Below are 6,124 nucleotides of genomic sequence, written 5' to 3'. Positions count from 1 at the left end.
GCTTAGGCTTAGCTTGGCGACTTGGGAATGAAAGTCTAATAACAATAGGCTTCTTATCAACATTCTTAGCCTTTCCTTCATTCTTCTTCTTTGAAAGTTCGTTGGTAGTGGGTTCGTCTTCCTTAGAGTTCTCCACAACTCCTTGCTTGCTACTAGCATCCACAATATCTTCATCAATAGGCCTCTTCGGCCCCTCATATCTTGTACCGCTCCTCAAATGGATGGCACTAACCGTCTCATGTCTTGTGGGCGGGCTACCTTGAGGAGGTAATTGCCCCTTTTGTCTTTAGGAGCTAGAAGATGCTAATTGGGTCATTTGAGTCTCTAATATTTTGGTGTAAGCAAGTATGTTATTGATGGTGATTTCTTTAGCATGGCTATCTTTTTTCATTTGGGTGAAGAATTCTTGTTGGTTCTTTTGCATTTGGAGGACCGCTTTTTGAACATCAAAGCTTTGGCCATTGGATTGGTTGTAGGAAGATTGATTTTGATATCCTTGGCTTTGGTTGAAACAGGGTCTTTGAGCTTGGTTTCTCATTGGAGGTGGAGTGTATGTTGGTTGAGGATTTTAAACATTTTGGCTTTTATATGAGAGATTTGGATGGAATTTGGTATTTTCATTATAGTAGTTGGAATAAGGGGTACCACTCTTGTATGCTTGGAAAGCATTTACTTGTTCATTTATTCCCCTACATTCGTTTTGATCATGTCCCAAGGTTCCACAACTTTCACATACCCCATTTGGGATTGAGGATGATGCCACCATAGCATTAACATGTTGTTTGGGTGATTTGGAAGCTTCATCAAGCTTAGCCATGGCCTTCTAAAACTTCAAGTTGATGGTGTCGATATGAGCACTTAGTTGTGTTGGAATATGTGTCCTCCGACAATAATGCGATCACAACTGTTGATCATGATGATCACATGTTTAAATCTCATTTTAAGAATACATGTGGGATGTAATATTTTACAGTCAACTGGTCCACACATATCGGTAATGATTGGCTGACTAGAGTTTGACATTACTGTCGTGCGACGGTGGTGATCAGTTGATCCCCTTAGGTCATACCTAGAGGGTGACACTCTTAATTGATTATTTAATTGATTGTATGCCGATACGGGTTAATTAAATTGCTTAAAATTGACGGACGATTTTGTGAGTATTATTGACGTGTCTTATTGTAATTCGATTAAATAAGATACGGTCTAAGTAATCAAATTGTTTTATTACTTAGATAAAATTATTGTTTACGAAACAATTGAAACTGAATGAATAATTTATTATAAATACAAGACGTTATGATTTATAATTGATAAACCGTTTTGGTACATGTAATTATGAATTACTAAGTCGATTTTGTACATGACGTATTTTTATTAATACGTTGATTTTTAATATGTTAAAAATACATTACAATTACACATAACTAGTAACATGTGACAATTGACAAATGACAAATATAAAATGGACCTTCCATTTTATATAAGTGCCGAAAATGGAGGAAGTATTAGGTTTAAATTGTGTTAATTATTTTAAGTGGAAAACATGATGATTGCAACCTAATATAGCCATGCATACCTATGATTTCTTGGGTAGAAAAACTTGCTCATGCATTGGGCATCCTCCTCCCCTCCAACCGGTTTTTGCATGGTAAAAGCCACGGGTTTTTACTCTATTTTTCTAATATACACTACAATTAATAATGTGAGATATTCATTCTTTTAACATCTAAAACTTATAGAAATTTTAGAGAGATAATTACTCCTTCTTCCTTCCTCTCTTGGCCGAATAACAATAGACCAAAACAAATATTTTGGGTCATTTTTAGTAAGATTAATATTGTTCTAGGTCTAATAATATTAGTCTTTTAAGAGGTTACCTTGGGTATAAACTTTTGGGAGGGATTCTATTTTGGATCCTTTTGTTCATCCATTATAAGGAAGCTCAAGAACAAGTGAGAAGGAGAACTCATTTGTGCCCAAAAATCCGATACTACAATAGTAAGAAGTGACGATTTCTTCTCTACACTTGTTCAAGTTTGCAAGCATAAGATCTAGTTTTAATTTTATGACTAAATTAAAATGTCACATATATGAATATGTTAAGTAATGGAATTAGTGAATCCTAACAAGTTGAGCACCCAATTGAGTGATGGAATCTACCTCATGCTTTCCTCCTCTAGTGGCCTTTCGAGGCCTACTATATTGGGAATTATGAACCGCCATCTCTTCGATTTTGGTCCATGTTTGGTTGTCATCAACTTCGGTAAACCTCCCATTGGATCCTATATTAAGCACATTGTGTGAGTCTTCATATAAGCCGTTCCAGAATTGTTTCAGAAGGAACCACTCCCTAAGTCCGTGGTGTGGACAAGAACGACAAGTGTCCTTAAATCTCTCCCATGCATCATATAATGATTCCTTATCCCTTTGCTTGAACCCGGTGATTTGGGCTCTCAATATATTTGTCTTCTCTGGAGGATAGAATTTCTTGTAGAAGGCAAGTGCTAACTTCTTCCATGAATCAATACCAAGGGTAGCCTTGTCTAGGTTCTTCAACCATTGCTTTGCGGTACCGATCAAGGAAAAAGGAAACAATACCCATCGGATTTGGTCTTGAGTAACTCCGGTTTGAGAAATTGCATCACAAAAAATCTCCATATGTAAATGAGGATCTTCACTAGGCATCCCTCCAAATCGACTTCTCTCAACTAATTGTATGAATGCGGATTTGGCAATGAAATTACCGGTTAAATGTGGTGGTGTATGAGTACTGTTTGGTAGGTTCTCTTCGGTTGGTACGGAATGTGATGAAAATTTAGGTTTTGTAGGTTGATTTTGTGGTTGGTTTGGAATTGAGTTATCCTCTCGTTCTCTTGCAAAAGGATTGACAAACTCAATGTTATTTGGTTGAATGTCCACAATTTCTCCAATACCTACGACTCTTGAAGTACCTCTAGCAACTCTTCTATTGTTGGTTAAGGTCCTTTCAATCTCGAAATAAATAGGTAATAAATTATCTTGTGATCTCCTAGTCATGCAAAATATCAAACAACTAGAAAACAATTAGAACAACCTTGAGGAGATTGACTTCCCCAAGGTAAAGAAAGACACAACTAAAAACAATTAACGAAAATCAAATCAATTGAACACCGTCCCCGGTAACGGCGCCATTTTTGGTGTGATATTTATCGTGTTGCTCGTCGTCAAAGCTATCAACCAAAACAATATTTCTAAATCTACAAACTACTCTTTAGTGGAGTGGCAAGTAAAGGTCGGATCCCAAGGGACGGGTATTGATTTAGGATTTCAATTGCAAGTAGTTTATGTCTTAGGGTGTCACAAGTTTGGGTTGAGATGAGATTTATATCTAAAATAATCAACAAGATGAATGTAAATTAATGAAAACAAAGTAAAGCAATAAAAGGGGTTTGTTAACAATTGATTAAAGGCACTAGGGTGTCATGGATTCATAAGGGAATCATGGAAATAGATCGTACAAACATGTTCTCAAATAGATGCAAGCAACTTATTGTTGTGATGGAATCGAGTTAGTGTATATCTTACAATTCTTAGGAAGATTTAGGTCCCGGAGCCGAGTCGATAATGACTTTACAACACCTACAAGTCGACTTAGTCTCTTCCTATTCAACTCTATGCATGGTCTAACAAGGCTCGAGTTGGTTTATATCTTACAAGCATCATTGAAAAGATAAGAGATGGGTAAAAAATGCAAGGTTTCATAGTCTAGCATTTCATCAAACATAACATGTGCATAGGTTGAAATCACAACAAGCAAGCAAGTGATTATGAAAGCATATTAGATTAAGCGTAGATCAATTCCTATGATTATTTCCCCTAATTTCCCATTAACCCTAGCTAAAGGACTACTCACTCATGATCAAGTTTAACATGCTAATAAGGTTTTCAATCATACTAACAAAGCAAAATATGATGAACAAATGATGTGATTAACAATAATTAAGCAAAGGTAAAAGGGATTATTGTTGGAGCTTGTGCCCTCCACAATTAGTGTGATAACATTTATAAATCTCTTATAGGTTCACAAGGGTATACTTAGTATTTTATCAGTTGATTAACAATTACTTAATAACGGTTGGCTTGCTAGAAAGTTTGACGTTATTATCATACTGATGGCAGTGATCAACTAGTCCCTAAAAGTCACACCTAAAGGATGTGTTTGAGAGATGTGATTATGGAAATATAATCACATTGATGCCTTATATGACTAAAAGGTTAGTCCATGTATTTGACTAAACAGTTAGTCAATGTGATGATGAGACGATTATTTAATACAATTAAATAATATTAGCTGAGACGAATTAACTGTCAATTCGTAAATTGAATATAATATGTTATATTTAATTAATGTATATAATGTTAGCTTAAACGAATTAAGATGTTAATTCGTAATTAAACATAATCGGTTATATTTAATTATCAAATTATAAATATGCGATATTTATAGTTAAAGTATATATTATACGAGATTGTTATAATAAATGTTGTCAGGCCGGAATTAATAAATCGACTACAAGCGGTTGTGTATGGACTTATTAAAACGGGACAACATATATGACAATTGATAAAATGTACACATAATATACATTTTGATAACTACCTAAAATTAAGAAGATATTTCTCCTTATTTTTGGTTGGTGGTTTGACCCAAAAAAAAGAAAGAAAAATCTCCCCTAATTTACTCCTCTTTCACGGTTTAAGAGGGAGTAGAGGTGAGATCATTTTCGATTACTCTTTTGACCTAATTTTCTCTCATCATAAAAAATACAAAAACCCTAAAATTAATTAGTGAATTTGGGGATCTCATTCTAGCAAATTGAGAGGCATTTCTCGGAGCATCTTGGGTGCAACGATTAGGAGAATAACGATTTCGATATTGTTCTTAGGCCGAATTTGCTAGGACCAAAGGTTGATTCTTTATCTCTACTTTTGTTTATGTAAATTCGTTTATGACTAGTTTTTCATTATTATAATTTCGTTATAATCCTAATAATCTTAAAGGAAATATACCGATATTTCCTACAAGTGGTATCAGAGCATAGGCCACGAAATTATTTTGTATGATTTTCATAAATGAATTAAACAAATTTTTGAGAAAAAAAAACATTTCGGCCGAGTAAAAAAATTTTGCCGAGTGATTTTTTTTTAGCCGAGATGAATTTTTTTGATTTTTGATGTTTTTGTTCCATTTTGATTTATTAATATTGTTTTTTTTAATAAGTTAAAATGATAATATGATGAATTTGTAGATGTTTTGATTTAATGAATATTAAATTAAAATGTAGGAAATCGTTTTGATTGTTGATGATTTGTTTTTGCTATATAGTTTTTGGCATACATGAGATTAAATTGTTGTTTAAGAATCATGTATCATTAATTTAAATGTTGATGATAATGCCAATCTTGTTCTAGTAGCAACATTAAACAATTGTTCATAACAAAAAGAAAATTTCTCGGTTTTTAGGGCTTTTGCCGAGTGAAAAAGAAAATTTTTTTTTTCTGTTTTTTTATTTTTGAATTACCGAGAGAAAAGGAAAAAAATATATTCTGTTTTTTTTTCGTTTTTGTGATTATGCCGTAAGCGAAAGAGAATTTTTTTTTTGGGTAAAAATGCCGTGTGCAGCTGAGTATAACAAAAAAAAATAATTTCTGTTTTTTGTTTTGTTTTGGCCAATGATTATTATTATACATCATTTCTATATTTTGTATAATTGTTTGTTGTGAAAAAGTTCACATATTAAAGATACCTAATTATTTTAAAGAGGTTTAAAATAATGTTGGATAATATGTATAAAGATTGGAATTAATGTGAGTAATTGAGGAATTGTCACATAATTTGATCATTTAAATAGGTGGTTAGGATAAATTACTCTACATAATTAAGGAATTATGTCTTGAATGTTTAATTTATAGTTGATGCATTTTTTATTTAGTTGAATGATTCGTTGAATGGTTTATTTACGTATTTTTGCAATCGGTTGTAATTTGTAATACCTAGTGTGGCCTTAGTTAATTATGTTTTCGTAATGATGGAAACATAATTTTTATGTAATTTTGAGATCTCGTATCTCCTTTTGGTTTT

General features: G+C 33.0%; 1 non-coding gene across 1 annotated transcript; it reads left to right on the top strand.

The window, feature by feature from the left end:
- The first annotated feature begins 2,356 nt into the window (after nt 1-2,356).
- Nucleotides 2,357-2,463, top strand: LOC141616204 (small nucleolar RNA R71). Its single transcript, XR_012530564.1, has one exon. It is a non-coding gene; the product is annotated as a small nucleolar RNA R71 (small nucleolar RNA).
- Nucleotides 2,464-6,124: the final 3,661 nt, after the last annotated feature.

Source organism: Silene latifolia, chromosome 11, assembly GCF_048544455.1.
Source record: "Silene latifolia isolate original U9 population chromosome 11, ASM4854445v1, whole genome shotgun sequence".
Lineage (NCBI taxonomy): Eukaryota > Viridiplantae > Streptophyta > Magnoliopsida > Caryophyllales > Caryophyllaceae > Silene > Silene latifolia.
The sequence above is the reverse complement of the archived record's forward strand: the minus strand, read 5'-3'. Positions and strand labels throughout refer to the sequence as shown.